Here is a 15,955-nt window from a genome sequence, read left to right on the forward strand (position 1 = left end):
AGACTATTTAAGAGTCTTCATGTATTTGGCACTATGCTAGGTGCTAAGGATACAAAGACATATATGATACTTTCTATTTTAAGAAGCTCCTGATGCTGATGGACGAGTTTATTTCAATAGCACCTAGTACCTGAATACAGGCCTCAGGGAAGGCTGGCTCTAGTTCAGATTAAGTCAAAGAGCCCCTGTGGAAATTCAGATTTAAACAAGTATTTGGTTAATAAATCCTAGTTTAATCAAGGCTAGATCACTTGTTTAAACTAACTACTGGCTGTGGGAACATAAGTGTATAGTGAAATAGAATTTGTGAATTTTTGTGTATGATACTTTATTCTTTGAGTTTTGGTCTTTGGCTAGAACTTGTTTATGTACCTACAGATTGTCTTACAAGTGGCTGTGGTGTCAGGGTGAAGTGATTTAGCCAGCAGGGCTACCCAACTCTCCATTTCTTACCCACCCTATGGGGACTGTTTCAGCACAGACATAAACATGCTCCTGCCGTTACCTTATTGCACTCGTCACATGGGGAGGCTAGAAGGCTTGATTCAGGGATATGATTGGATTTTAAATCCCAGTCTCACAGGATTTTAATTACTGGTCTGGGGCAGCAGGGATAGGGGCTGGCTGCCTTTGGATGGAGGAGGTCGATACACCAGTCCACAACATATTGAGCCACAATGCCTGCAGACTCTATTGCTCTATTTAATCATCTTTTGCAAAATTTACAGTGGAGCAGGAGGAATCAATACGGAATTTATCACATTCTCTTGTAAATATGAGCCGGGAAAGAGTTCCAGGCAGTTTGTTACTGAGTGGGAGGGAACATGTCTGTGTATAGCTGAGCATAAGGAGATGAGACAAAATCCATACTTCTTGGCATAAGCTATAGACAGACAATCAGCCAATCCCTTTTAAGCCTGAAGGCAAGTTCAATGTGAAGAACACTCATTCATTCATTCATTCAACCAACCAACATTCCAGAGAACCTACTTTATATCAAACCCTGCAGAGGATAGGGTAGACCCTATAGAGCTCTGGGTACATACACTAGAATTCTGCTTATGTGATCATAATCATAGATAAACCAAAATGGCTCTGCCACTAATGGTGGACTTGGAGAAGTTACTTAACAGTCTGGTGCACTCATTTATGCATATGGAAAATATACGTAATAATAATACCTACCTTGCAGAGTTATTTTAAGTATTATAAGAGATAAAAAGCTTTAGTCCAGAGCTTGGTACACAGTAAAACCTCAATAAGTGATAACCATTGGTATTTTTTCCGTACAATTGCCATTACTAAGCATTCCTTTCTATAGAGGGTATCACTTGTGATATATGTGCAGAGATAGGGAGCTGGCTACCCTATCTCCTTAATAGACACAAGGAATACTGGGTAGTCTTCCCAGGTTAGAGACCTGGCCAGGGCTAACGGCAGCAGACTCAAAGGAGGGGGAAGAAGAGACTGTGCGAGGAGGAGATACATGTTAAGTTCTGTCTTTGGAAGTTTCAATTGTAATCTTTAAAACAACAACAAAAAAAGTCTCCTACGATTGCTGTGGGGGAATGGAATGAGAAGTGATTCACTTTATGTGGGCAAGTGAGGGAAAGTTACACAGAAGAGATATAAATTAAGTTGGATTTTGAAGGCTAAGTAAGAGTTTGAAGTGGAGAAGGGGGGAAAGGGCATTCCAGGCAGAGAAAAGTGAATGAGGCCAGGTTTAGAGGCAGGAAAGACTCTATGCTAGGGACTCAACAGTTCAGCAGGCTGATGGCAGAGATAGTTCCTGTCTCCCAGGCCCTTGGTTACAGGCATCCTCCTGGTAGGCCCAGTAGTTTGATCCCAATCCTGAAGCAAACCATCATCCCTATCCCCTCTTGGAGACAGGGTCGCAGAAGATTCATGGTGGACTGCAGAATGAATGCATGCTGAATTAGACATTTGAAGAATTGCTAAAAGTTTTAAAGCAGGAGGGTGACAAGGTTTTTTTTGTTGTTGTTTGTGTTTTTTTTGCAGTTTTTGGCCAGGGCTGGGTTTGAACCTGCCACGTCCAGCACATGGGGCCGGTGCCCTATCCCTTTGAGCCACAGACGCTGCCCAAGTGATAGGGTTTTACAAGGTACAAATATAAGCTGGTTTGAAGGGGACTGTTGAGGTAGGAAGACCAACAAGAAGGCTATTATTATAGTCCAGGTGAGAGTGATGAAGTCTGAGCTACAGTAGTTGGTACAGAAGAGAGGATAGATTCAAGAGGAAATGCCTAAGAAAGATAGGGCTTGGTAGGAAGTAGAGGTAGGAAGCTATCAGCCTTTCTTATAACTTAATTGTTGGACCAGGGAATGACCGTGCAATTCACCAAATAGAGAATACAGAAGAAAGTGTGAGGAGAGTTTGGGCACTATGAGCATAAGATGTCTATAGAATATTTTTTTTTTTAGATGTCTATAGAATATTAAACATCAGCAGAGGTTCTGGAGATATGTAAATCCCTGATTTGTTCTGAAGAAAATATGTAGATCTGTGGTTAGGGAAGAAACCATGTCACTGTACAGACAGAAGAGTTGAAAAAAGAAAAAGAAAGAGGCCGGGCGCAGTGGCTCATGCCTGTAATCCTAGCACTCTGGGAGGCTGAGGTGGGTGGATTATCTGAGCTCACAGGTTTGAGACCAGCCTGAACAAGAGCGAGACCCCGTCTCTAAAAAAGAATAGCCAGGTGTGGGTGGCGCCTGTGGCTCAGCAGGTAGGGCGCCAGCCCCATATGCCGAGGGTGGTGGGTTCAAACCCAGCCCTGGCCAAACTGCAACAACAACAATAAAAAATAGCGGGCATTGTGGTGGGCGCCTGTAGTCCCAGCTACTTGGGAGGCTGAGTCAAGAGAATTGCCTAAGCCCAAGGATTTGGAGGTTGCTGTGAGCTGTGTGACGCCACGGCACTCTACCAAGGGCGATAAAGTGAGACTCTGTCAGCCAGGCATTGTGGCGGGCGCCTGTAGTCTCAGCTACTTGGGAGGCTGAGGCAAGAGAATTGCTTGAGCCCAAGAGTTTGAGGTTGCTGTGAGCTATGACGCTACAGCACTCTACTGAGGGCAACAAAGTGAGACTCTGTCTCACAAAAAAGAAAAGAAAAAGAAAAGAAATCATGGGAAATGAGTATTCAAACATATTTCCTATATGTTTGGCAAAACAAAAACCAAACAACAATAACAAAACCCCCAACATGGCAAAAGCAAAAACTCCTGCCAAGGATTTCTACTCAGGGCAAACCTAAAGTAGAGGTTTTCTATATAGTGGCTGATGCTCTGAACAGTATGCAACACAGGCATTGGAAGTGAGGATTCTCAACTCAGTTTCATTTTGGGCAAGTCCCAAAATAAAATATTTCATAACTTTCCTGGAAGTTTTGGGCTTTCAAGAGGTTAGCCCCCCCCCCCAAAGTCCCCCGCTTCTTCCTATAATCCAGCACAGACTACCCTGAGAGGTGGTAGCAGGCTCTGTGACCAGAAAGCAGCTGGGGGCAATTGTTAGCAGGGTAGGGGAGGGCTCTGGATAAATTAGAGTTCAAAGTGCACTAAAAGAGCCTGGGTCCTTAGACTTCTGCAATCTTCCCCCCTCCTACTACAAGGAACAGCTGAGACCAAGGCAGCCGAGCCTGGGGTCTGGCCTGAATTTAGCAGTCATAATTATACTGCTGACGTCTGGGGCACAGCCACAGTCTCTGCAGAAGGCAGCAGCTTTTGTTCATTCACTAAAACCACATCATCTTCAAACATGCTAATCGCATGTCTGCTTCCATCTAACAACATTGAAGGGAGGCTGAGAAAAGGGCACCCAATACCCACATATCTGGCTAATTCAGTTACGAGACCAATCAATCTTGATGGGCTGCCTATGAAACACCAACCACCCCAAAGGATTGAACTGACCAGATGTTGCTTCTGTTGACCAATCCTAGCCTAATGCTCATAGTGTAGGAGAGGGGTTAGCAAGAGATGACTCGCTTCCACTCACATTTCCACTCCCAAAGCTAAGTAAAGCCTTCTGCTTGGATGAGATGTACAAGCATATTAAAACAGTGGTTGTGTCAAGTTCACTGGAATCAGGTACACACAAATATACAAACTTTTACTTGAAAGTCTCAAGGAAGATAGGAAGCCTTGTTTATAGTTGGCTTCGAGAACACTTGCAGCAACAGAAACCGATTAAATATTTTTGCTAACTGTATTCTCCAAGTGGAGAGAATCACAAGTGTGGAGGCGGGGGTGAAGGTATCTTTAACCATGATATCAAATGTTAGGCTACCGTTTTGGGGATAGGAACCGATTATCTGGTATCTGCTCTCAACCTCCCATCAAGGCTGAAGGAATTATTCATCTCCCTTATAAAACTGTTGCTTTTTTAAGAACCAGAAGCTGCTGCCAACAAGGACTCTTGCAGTTTATGTGCCTTCTTTTATGCCCAAACACAGTCACTGGGCAACTATCACCAAAAATAAAAGTGGAAGGATGGTGGGAAGATTAACAGAAGGAGAGGACAGAGACAGACCACAAACACCAAGACCCAGAGCTCCTTGCAGGTGCTAGGAATTACATTTTTCTCAAGAGGGCCTTTCTGTCATGAATCCTGAGGACTTTACCATGATTATCCCAGAATGGAGAATTCATGACAAAACGAATGGATTGTGGTAAAAGAAACCTCCAATTTATTAGAAAGTAGTGAGAGATAGGCACAGATTAAAAACAGGCTCTTTGTGGTGATGTCCTGTGCCTAGAACAGTGCCTGGCAAGCAGCAGGAATTTAGTATTTGCTGACTGAATAATTATGCCCTAGTTATGGCATATGGAAAACTTATGTTTCTTCCATTTCTGTGTTTTAGGAAAAGCCCACTATGGTTTTTTTTTTTTTTTTGGCCGGGGCCGGGTTTGAACCCACCACCCCCAGTATATAGGGCCTGTGCCCTACTCCTTGAGCCACAGGCGCCCCCCTGGCACTGTGGTCTTGAGCAATTCTGCTGGACAAAATCACTGTCCAGAGATCAGGAGCATCTTTCCTCAGCCCAAATGAGCATGGATGCAGCCATGCTTGGAGGTAGAGCTATGGAACTCATTACCACATCCAGCAACCTCTTCCTCCTCCTCTTCATGGGTGCAGTAATAAATGCTGCTGACTAATCCTGCTCCCTTTTGATTCTCTTCTACAGAAAAGAATCGTGTACCATATGGATATGATACACAATATCCATAACTTTGTCTCCTCTGCAGTTCCTGTTCATGCTTCTTTTTCAAGTTATGGGTGTCACCAAGGCCAAATCCTCAGCCCTTATCTCTTTCTCCTTTAAAAAACAGCTCCAAGTGGGGCCTGGTGGCTCACACATGTAATCCTGGTGACTTGGGAGGCTGAGATGAAAGAATTGTCTGAATGTAGAAATCTGAGGCTACAGTAAGCTATGTGCCACTGCACTCCAGCCTAGGTGACCAAGTGAGACCACACTTCTAAAACACATAACACAAAACACACAATAAAAACCAGCTCCAATTCGAACAGTTTAAACTACCCCAGTGGTTCTCAATCCTAGCTAAATATTTTAATTACACAGGGAAGTGTTAAAATCATTTCAATCCAAAGTAAGAGAAAACACTTGCAATGTATGTTTCACAGATAAAGAGTCATGTTCTTTCTTTCTTTTTAGAGACAGAGTCTCACTTTATCACCCTTGGTAGAGTGCTGTGGAGTCACAGCTCACAGCAAACTCTAGCTCCTGGGATTAGGCAATTGTCTTGCCTCAGCCTCCCTAGTAGCTGGGACTATAGGTGCCTGCCACAATGCCCAGCTATTTTCTGTTACAGTTTGGCCAGGGCTGGGGTCGAACCCGCCACCCTTGGTATATGGGGCTGGGGCCCTACCCACTGAGCCACAGGTGGGTAGGAATATGCAAGGAACTTCTAAAAATCAAGAGACCAAAAAGACAGACCCAGAGCTGGCTTTGCAGGTGCTAGGGATTACATTTTTCTCAAGAGAGCCTTTCTGTCATGAATCCTGAGGACTTTACCATGATTGTCCCAGAAATGAGGATTCATGAAAAACAAATGAATGGACTTCTTAAAATGAAGACCAATAGTCCTATAGAAAAATGGTCAAAAGACACAAATAGACAATTCATAAAAGGGGATATAAAATTATCTTCATATGAATATAAAATAGTCTTCAATATATGAAATGATGTTCAAGTTCACTCATAAGAGAACTAAACTGAAACTACCAAGATACTATTTCTCACCTTCAGATTAGCAAAAATCCAAAAGCTTGACACAATACATTCTGTTGTAGAGGCTGTGAGGAACCAAACAGGCCCTCTCATGTGATGTTAATGGAAATGTAAAATGGTACAACTTGCAGGCTGAGAAACTTGGCAGTATCTAATGAAAGGACACAAGCATTTACCCGTGGACCCAGCAATACCACTTCTAATACTTTACTGTAAAGATGCACCTCCAAAAATGCCAAAATATACGTGCATAAGGTTATTCACTGTAGCATTATTTTTTTTATTATTATTTTTTTAATGGTGAAAAGTTATATATTTAGAATTGGCCAGCTGGACTTGGTTTAGATGATCCCAATTTTGTTGGCAACATCCAAAGCATCATAATCAGGAGCCAGTCGAACATATGCCTTCTTCTCACCATCAGGCCTGATCAGGGTGTTGACCTTGGCCACATCAATGTCATAAAGCTTCTTCACAGCCTGTTTGATCTGGTGCTTGTTAGCTTTGACATCCACAATGAACACAAGTGTGTTGTTGTCTTCTATCTTCTTCATGGCAGACTCCGTGGTCAGGGGGAACTTGATGATGGCATAGTGGTCAAGCTTGTTTTCCTGGGGGCACTCTTCCGAGGATATTTGGGCTGCCTCCGGAGTCTCAGAGTCTTTGGCCGCCGGAAGGTGGGTGATGTACGGATCTTCTTTTTTTTGTGGCTGTGGATGCCTTTTAGCACTGCCTTCTTGGCCTTCAATGCCTTTGCTTTGGCTTCCGCTTTGGGAGGGGCAGGAGCTTCCTTCTTCGCTTTCGGCGCCATCTTGTGAAAAGCCACTGTAGCATTATTTGTAATTGCAAAGTATTGGAAACCTCAATTTCTAAGCATAGGATATATAACACATACATGTAATGGAGTATTATGCACCTATAAAAAAGAATGAGAGGGGGCAGCACCTGTGGCTCAGTCAGTAAGGTGCCGGCCCCATATGCAGAGGGTGGCAGGTTCAAGCCCAGCCCCAGATGAAACCAAAAAAAAAAAAAAAAAGCTGGGCGTTGTGGCGGGTGCCTGTAGTCCCAGCTACTCGGGAGGCTGAGACAAGAGAATCGCTTAGGCCCAGGAGTTGGAGGTTGCTGTGAGCTGTGTGATGCCTGGCACTCTACCGAGGGCCATAAAGTGAGAGTCTGTCTGTACAAAAAAAAAAAAAAAAAAAAGAATGAGAATGATCTCTATGAACTTATATGAAGTGATTTTCAGGAAATATTATTAAGTAAAAAAAGCAAACTATGAAAGAACATATACATAATATGCTACCTTTTGTGTAGGAAGAAAGGCAAAATAAGAAAACATACAAAGATGTCCTTACACAAAGAAACACAGAAAGGATAAATCAGAAAACAATAAAACCAGTTATTTACAAGAGTTCTTGGCTCACTGAGGGGGTCAGTAGAAGGCTGCAAGGGACATAGGAGAGAGTTTTACTTCTCTGAGTATATCTTTCAGTAGTTTTTTGTGTTTTTTTTTTTTGCAGTTTTTAGTGGGGGCTGGGTCTGAACCTGCCACCTCTGGCATATGGGGCCAGTGCCCTACTCCTTTGAGCTACAGGTGCTGCCCATTTTTCATTAGTTTTGACTTTTAGAAATAAGTTAATGTTCTATATATTCAAACAACAATATTAATTTAATATTTGACAACATTAAATTAACCAGGATAGTTAGGGGAGAAAAACCCTACAGCTGAAAGTAAATTGAAAATTAACCCAGGCTCGGCACCTGTGGCTCAAGTGGCTAAGGCGCCAGCCACATACACCTGAGCTGGCGGGTTCGAATCCAGCCCGGGCCCGCCAAACAACAATGACGGCTGCAACCAAAAAATAGCCAGGCATTGTGGCTGGCACCTGTAGTCCCAGCTACTTGGGAGGCAGAGGCAGGGGAATTGCTTGAGCCCAAGAGTTGGAGGTTCCTGTGAGCTGTGATGCCATAGCACTCTACCCAGGGAGACAGCTTGAGGCTCTGTCTCAAAAAAAAAAAAAAAAATTAATCCAACTGAATTTCAAATGAACAACATAAACACACAAAAGGGGGAGACATGCAAAACAAATTCTGACCTTTTCAGGAGGCTTTCTACAGTGGTATGGGTGAAGCAGCTGAAGCTTTTTCAGGTTTATTACAGGACTCAGCAAATGAGTAAATGTATCCATGCTGGTTGTAGCTTTGTTATTATGGAAGAAGGACGCGAATATGAAATGTGTGAAGACAAAAAAGAACTCTGTTGAAATCAACTGGAAGGGGAGGTAATGGCATTCTCATGATTTCTAAAATATGTATGTGGGGGGCGGTGCCTGTGGCTCAAAGGGGTAGGGTGCTGGCCCCATATGCTGGAGGTGGCGGGTTCAAACCCAACCTTGGCCAAAAACTGCAAAAAAAAAAAAAAGTATGTGCATAAGAATATGTATGTATATGTAAATGTGCATGTGTATACATTTTTAGAAATGGGGTCTTGCTCTGTTGCCCAGGCTGGACTGCAGTGGTATGATCACATTTCATTGCACCCTCTAAATCAAGGGTTCAAGTGATCCTCCTGGCTTAGCTTCCCAAGTAGCTGGCACTACAGGTGCACACCACCATGCCCAGCTAATTTTTAAAAACATTTTTTTGTAGAGACAAGGTCTTGCTATATTGCCCAGGCTGGTCTTAAACTCCTGGCCTCAAGCAATCCTCCCACTTTGGCCTCCCAAAGTGCTGGGATCACAGGCATGAGTCAGCATCTGGCCTAAATGTGTGTATTTTGAAGGTGTATATGTGTATGTCTAAATATCTATATATATTTCTTGGCTCTGTCAACAGAAGAGGCAATGAAGAGTACACTTAGAACTCAGATTTCAGTCTCTAATACAACTGCCCCATACAAACTCCTAGGACTCCTCAAAAAATGGCTGATTCCAGGGCAGCAGCAGGGTAGATACAAGATGAGCCTGAACTTTCTTCTTAAGTAGAAAAATAAGAAAATGCTAGAAAAAAATGATAGGCATATGCCACTTTGGCCATATTTGAGTCAATTTTAACCCCAACATAAGTAAGGATGGTAATGGATCATAAAACATTAAAACAGTAAGTACCAATGATCACAGATGAATGGGGGAAAGGGTACTTGCTAATGCCAAGTGCTGACTGGTCCATGTGGAATGAGTGCTGGAATTAGAAAACATGGGAAATATTCATTTTGTGACCATCATATAAAGACTGATTCAGGCAAGAAGTATCAATGGATTCTAAATCTAAGGGGAAATTCTGATGACAAGTAGGATACTTGCATGGTCTTAAAAGGGTCAGAGATTACTAATTAATTTAGGAAAAATAACAATATTGTGGAAAAATTAAGTAATATTTTGATTGGAACTGGGGTGAGAGTAAGACTTCACTGAAAACTCTTGAATTTTATACCATGCATAAGTGTTAACTATTCAAAAACAGCATTAAAAATAAAGCATGTATAAAATATCTCTTGGATTGTGGTATAGAGAGTAATACTCCCACTGGACAAAGATGTCCATGTTCTGATCCCTGGAACCTGTGAATATGTTAGGGGACTAGGAAGTGGAATCAAGGTGTCAGAATTAATGTTGCTAACTAACAGACTTTGAGATGGGGAGATTACAGCGGATTATCTGGGTAGGCCTGGTATAATCATAAAGGTTCTTTTAAATAAAAGAGGAAGACAGAAGAGTTAGTGTCAGAGTGACCAAATGTGGGAGAGACTCGACCAGTCACTGCTGCCTTTGAAGAGATGGACAGGGCTGCATGAAGACACGGAATGTGGGTAGTCTCACGGAATGTGTGGAGTCTCTTGCTGGGAAAAGCAAGAGTCTCCAAAAAGGTAAAGGCAGCTCAGCCAATACCCTGATTTCTGTCCAGTGAGACCGATTTTGGACTTTTTACCTTCAGAACTGTAAGATAAATTTGTGTTGTTTTAAGCATATTTGTGATAACTTGTTACAGCCGCAATAGGGATGATACATAAGGTTAAAGTGGTTGCCTTCTAGAATGAGGACCGTGGATATAGAAGGGTGACTTCCTCACCACTATATACCCTCTAGTGCTAGTTGAAATTTTTATCTTGTATGTTGCGTAAAGTAAGTCATTATGAGGCAGGCATGGTGGCTCATGCCTGTAATTCTAGCACTCTGGGAGGCTGAGGAAGCTGTATTGCCTGAGCTCAGGAGTTTGAGATTAGCCTGAGCAAAAGTGAGACCCCCATCTCTAAAAATAGCCGGGTGTTGTGGCAGGCACCTGCAGTCCCAGCTAATCGGGAGGTTGAGACAAAGATCACTTGAGCCCACGAGTTTGAGGTTGCTGTGAGCTATGACTCCACAGCACTCTACCAACGGTGACTAAGTCAGACTGTCTCCAAAAAGTAAATAAAATAAAACAAAAATTACTCTGGTCACTTAACAAACAAAAACAACAGGCTCGGTGCCTGTGGCTCGAGTGGCTAAGGCACCAGCCACATACACCTGAGCTGGCGGGTTCAAATCCAGCCCCGGCCCGCCAAACAACAATGATGGCTGCAACCAAAAAATAGCCAGGCATTGTGGCAGGTGCCTGTAGTCCCAGCTATTTGGGAGGCGGAGGCAGGAAAATCGCTTGAGACCAGGAGTTGGAGGTTGCTGTGAGCTGTGATGCCATGGCACTCTACTCGGTGACAGCTTGAGGCTCTGTCTCAAAACAACAACAACAACAACAACAACAGACAATCACTCTAGGAGCTCTCTATTGACCATAAAATTAGGTATGAGATCTCTCTAACTCGTCCCCTGGGACCTCCACACCCAAATCTCCCTACCCCATAATCTAGCAGGTTGCCAGTTTCCTCCAGGTCTCTAAAGAAAATGCAAGGCTCATTTCTGTTGCTGCCTCACCTGAAGGTTTCCTTCTTTCTCCCTGCCTGTTTGTAGTCTACCTGTCCATTTACAAATTAACTGAGCACCTACCATGTGCTAAGGACAGTATGAGGTGCTGGGAACATAAGCATCCCAGATCCAGACTTTACCTTCTGGGAACTCATTGCTAAGTGAAGGAGAGATACATTCTTTAATCAAATAACTACAGAAGTACTAATACAGTGTTCTAAAAAGTATATACAAATTTTAACGTAATTGTTAATACTCAATATATACTGATAATACCTGTTACCGTGCAGATTGTATCTTGTATCTCTTATAACCAGAGAAGTTAGACATGACTTGGGTATTATAATTTTAATACAGGTGGTGCCCATAGCTCAGTGAGTAGGGCGCTGGCCACATATACCAAGGCTGGCGGGTTTGAGCCTGGCCTGGGCCTGCTGAACAACAACTGCAACCAAAAATAGCCAGGCATTGAGGCAGGTACCTATAGTCCCAGGCAAGAGAATCACTTAAGCCCAAGAGTTTGAGGTTGCTGTGAGCTGTGATGTCACAGCACTCTACTGAGGGCGACATAGTAAGACTGCCTCATAAAAAAAATTTTTTTTTAATACAGTTTTTCCTTTCTTAAAATGTATATATATTTTTTGGCACCTTCTGTACCTGTGGTAAGAGTGATAAAGAAATGATATAGGGTGCTTTAAGAGCATACATCAGAGGAACCTAGAATAGGGATGATGGTGGTTAGCTGCAGGAAAATAATTAATAGTTGCTGAAGGAATATAAACACTTAGATATGTGACTAGATAAATTAGAGGGCAAGTATTCATTCAGAATCACAAAATATTCTGATTAAAATGGAAAGAAGTTTTGAGACTGCAGTCCAACTATCTTATTTTACAAATGGAGAAACTGAGGCTCCATAGGGGGAAAGATTTGCTAGAGGTCCTACAGTAAGGTATCGTTAGTGCCAGAACCACGTGTCAGGTTCCTGACCCCGTTAGTGCTTCCTAATCCATAGAGTTCTATTACTTCAGAAGGGGTCCCTGAAGGATTTCTCAAGGGGCAAGTTTCCCTATTCTGGTACATTTCTAACATGCAGTTTAGGCTGGGAGCAGAAGCGGGTGTGGGTACCCAGGTGGGGAGGTTGGTGTCTGCTCGGGTGCAGCAAGTGTGGTAGGTTAGGCTGCTCTCAGAATACAGCCCTTGAATGAGCCTGCAATATTTTCCTTATATGATCAGGTTCCATTGCTGCTTACCCAGAGCCTGGTAGGTGAAGTAAGCCAGGGACCCGGAGCTGGGGGTAAGGGGCGAGGGGTAGCGGGTATGGGTAGGTGGGAGGGAGGTTTAGGGAGGTGTGTGCTGCTGTGAGCCCTTGTCAATGAGGACCACTGTGAAAATAAAATAAAATAAAATGGAGTTCAGGAAGGAGTCTGTGGTACAAACTTATAGAGAATATCCCTGCTGTGCGTTCTTCCCGGGACACTGCCAGGCTTCTGTACAGAGGAAGACAGCATGTGAATGCTAGAAACAAACTCCTTTGGGGAAGGGAAACTTGGTTCAGGCTATCCCTAGTCTTACACTAGGATGACAGCTTTGCTGTTATTTTGCAGGCCCTGACCTTCAGACTAACATTCCTCTTTCTTTTTTTATTTGTTAAGAAACAAGGTCTCACTCCGTTGCCCATGCTGGAGTGCAATGGAACTCCTGGACTTAAGTGATTCTCCAGTCTCTGTCTCTTGAGTCGCTGGGACTACAGGTATGAGCTACTTACTGTGCCTGGCAACATTCCCCTTTCTTAAAAAGCTCCAGTGTTGCCCTTTATCTGTGCACTCTGCCCAAGAGCACATGCACTGGAGGGGACACGAGTGGGCTGGCAAAGGGCAGTTAGCTCTGCCTCGGAAAATCTGAGTCCTATTCAGGCGCAGGGCAGGTGGAGGACAGCAGAGGACACAGAACAGTCCTGGCTCAGCTGATGTTGACCTTTCCCTCACCCAGGAGCTTTGGCCTCCAGCTGCTACTGTTGGCAGAGATGAGGTCATGCCGGATACCATCCAGGCTCATCTGAGGACTGCTCGGAGCCCATTAAAATCTTGATGAAATGCGGGTGCCTGGATGGCTGGTGGCTCTGGAGAGCATGGGCTCTGGTGACCGGGCTCTGGTGACCAGGCTCTCATCTCCGGCTCAACCATGCAGTGCTCCTCTGTGTCCACAGGAGCCTGGATACAGAAATAACCTTTTTCTGGGGGTAAGCAAGGACAGTTTCTCATTCTGTACTGGGTAAGGGGCTGAGGACAGGACTCGGGTCACTAAGAGCCCCTTCCAGGCCAGATCTAACACATGAACTACAATTATCGTACCATGGAACTCCTCTATTCTCTAAAATGCCCCTGCCTAGACTCCTTAATCCCTTTGGGTGACTAATGGCCATCCCTCTCCATAAAATTTTCTCAAGTTAAATGACTGGATAACACCATCCTCATTTTGGGTCTCAATGTAAACGCCATTTTCTCAGGAAAGACTTCCCTCAGCCCTCTTCAGACTAGATTAAGTTCCTATTATGCCCCTGTAGTATCCCCTACTCTTCCTTAATAATATTTATACAGTATTATTAGTATTAATTTAGCTAATAATTAGCTAATAATTTTGTAATTATTTGTCTAATGTCTCTACTCTGCCAGACTTTAAACTTTCCAAGGATGGAGAAGGCAATACATATTTATTAAAATAATTACAGAAAGTCAATAAAAAGATCAGTAAGGGCAAGAGAGAGGTTTACAGATAAGGCTAGAGTGCCATGGCATCATCATAGCTCACACCAATCTCAAACTTTTGGGCTCAAGTGATCCTCTTGCCTCAGACCCCCGAGTATCTGGAACTAAAGGCACCTGCCATGATGCCTGGCTAGTTTTTCTAGTCTCACTCTTGCTCAGGCTGGTCTTGAACTCCTGAGCTCACGCAATCCACCTGCCTCAGCCTCCCAGAGTGCTAGAATTACAGATGTGAGCCACTGTACCTGGCCTTTAATCGTATTCCTTAAAAGGAGACTGCCATATACAACATCTGTGAGCTCATCTGATGTGCTACACTAGCTATGGGCTGATCAGGTCCTCCTGGCTTTCTAGTCTGCTTTTGGGCAGTCACCCATCCAAGTCAATTATTTTTTGGTTTTGAGTGGCATGAAGGATTTCTTCCTTCTTTAACAGCTTTACTGAGATATAATTTACATACCATAAAGTTCACCCATTTAAAGTATACAATCTAATGTTTTTTGGTATTCTTACAATGTTGTAAAACCATCACCATAATCCAATTTAAGAATATTTCATCATCTCCAAAAGAAACCTTAATGCTCATTAGCAATCTCTCCCCATCCTTTCTTCAGACAATTGAAAGTATGAAAGGTTTTTGGCATTTGTGTCCAAACAATAAGAAACTCTTAGTGTTCAATCATCTGACATGATCTCTTTATTTTACAGATGCAAAAAGCAATGCCAGAGAGGGGTTATGATCTACAGGGGTGAGATAGTGGCAGAGCTGGGGAAGATCACAGTCCCCAATGCCTACATCGTATTGGTAGTGCTCTGACCTCTGCCATGCAGTGCGACTGTTACGTGTCCCAGACTGTCTACCCCACTGGATTTTAAGCTACTTGAGGGTAGAGGCTATATTTTGTTCATTTGTCTCCCCTCTGCTGAGGAGTACTAGTAGAGCAGTGAGGCTTAAAGTATGGTCCATGCACTGGTGCCAGCTGGTGAACTTTGCTACTAGTCCTTGATAAATACAGTAATTGAGAGATAAGTCAATGGAAATTTTTTTTTTTTTTTTGAGACAGAGTCTCACTTTGTTGTCCTTGGTAGAGTGCCGTGGTGTCACAGCTCACAGCAACCTCAAACTCTTGGGCTCAAGCGATTCTCTTGCCTCAGCCTCCCAAGTAGCTGGGACTACAGGTGTCCGCCACAACACTCAGCTATTTTTAGAGATGAGATCTCGCTCTGGCTCAGGCTGGTCTCAAACTTGTGAACTCAGGCAATCCACCTACCTCAGCCTCCCAGAGTGCTGGGATTATAGGTAGGAGCCATTGCGCCCAGCCTTCAATGGAAATTTTTATAGCAACTTTTCAGAGTAATTTTATGTCTACTGACTGTAATGACAGATTTGGGCCTGTATTTTACATGCCTTTAAAAATATAATTTTTCTAATCATTAATTTTATTGTATTTTACTAAAGTATGGGTCCATGACAGACTGCAAATTAAAACAACAAAAATGCGTGGCTCAAGGCGTAGGGCGCTGGCCTCATATACCAGGGGTGGCGGGTTCAAGTCTGGCCTCAGCCAAAACTGCAAAAAAAAAAAAAAAAAAAAAAAAAAAAACCAACAAAAAGAGACAGGTCTTTCACAGACAGCTTGAGAAGCATTGCCTTCTGTAGCAACCCACTCCCTACTCTCTTCTGCTTCTCCTTTCCTCTCTTTGTTTCCTGGAATCTCTTGCACTGATTCCTCTTCTCATGCTTACATCTGAACTGGAAGTTCTCTCTGCTGTGTCTTTAGCTCTACAACTTTCCAAAGATAACTCAGATTCAGACAGTTTCAGCCACCCCCAAGAATAGACAACTCTCAAATCTCATGTCCAACTTCAAGTTTTTTCCCTCTCCTGGGCTTTGGACCCATTTATCCAATTGCCAGCTATATATCTCTGTGGGAGATATATATCTCTTGGTTGGTCAATAGCTATTTATTAATCACTTACCATATGTTGGCTGTGAATTTTTTCTAGGAGCTGTGCATACAGCAGTAA

At 43.3% G+C, this 15,955-nt stretch overlaps 1 protein-coding gene and 1 pseudogene across 7 annotated transcripts in view; both read right to left on the bottom strand.

Annotated features, from left to right (window-relative positions):
* Nucleotides 1–15,955, bottom strand: part of CLPB (ClpB family mitochondrial disaggregase) — a 180,899-nt gene that overhangs the window by 56,495 nt on the left and 108,449 nt on the right. The window lies entirely within an intron of this gene.
* LOC128566071 (60S ribosomal protein L23a-like) lies at nucleotides 6,562–7,092 on the bottom strand (annotated as a pseudogene). Its single transcript, XR_008374372.1, has one exon. The product of XR_008374372.1 is annotated as a 60S ribosomal protein L23a-like (transcript).

Source organism: Nycticebus coucang, chromosome 14 (genome assembly GCF_027406575.1).
Source record: "Nycticebus coucang isolate mNycCou1 chromosome 14, mNycCou1.pri, whole genome shotgun sequence".
Lineage (NCBI taxonomy): Eukaryota > Metazoa > Chordata > Mammalia > Primates > Lorisidae > Nycticebus > Nycticebus coucang.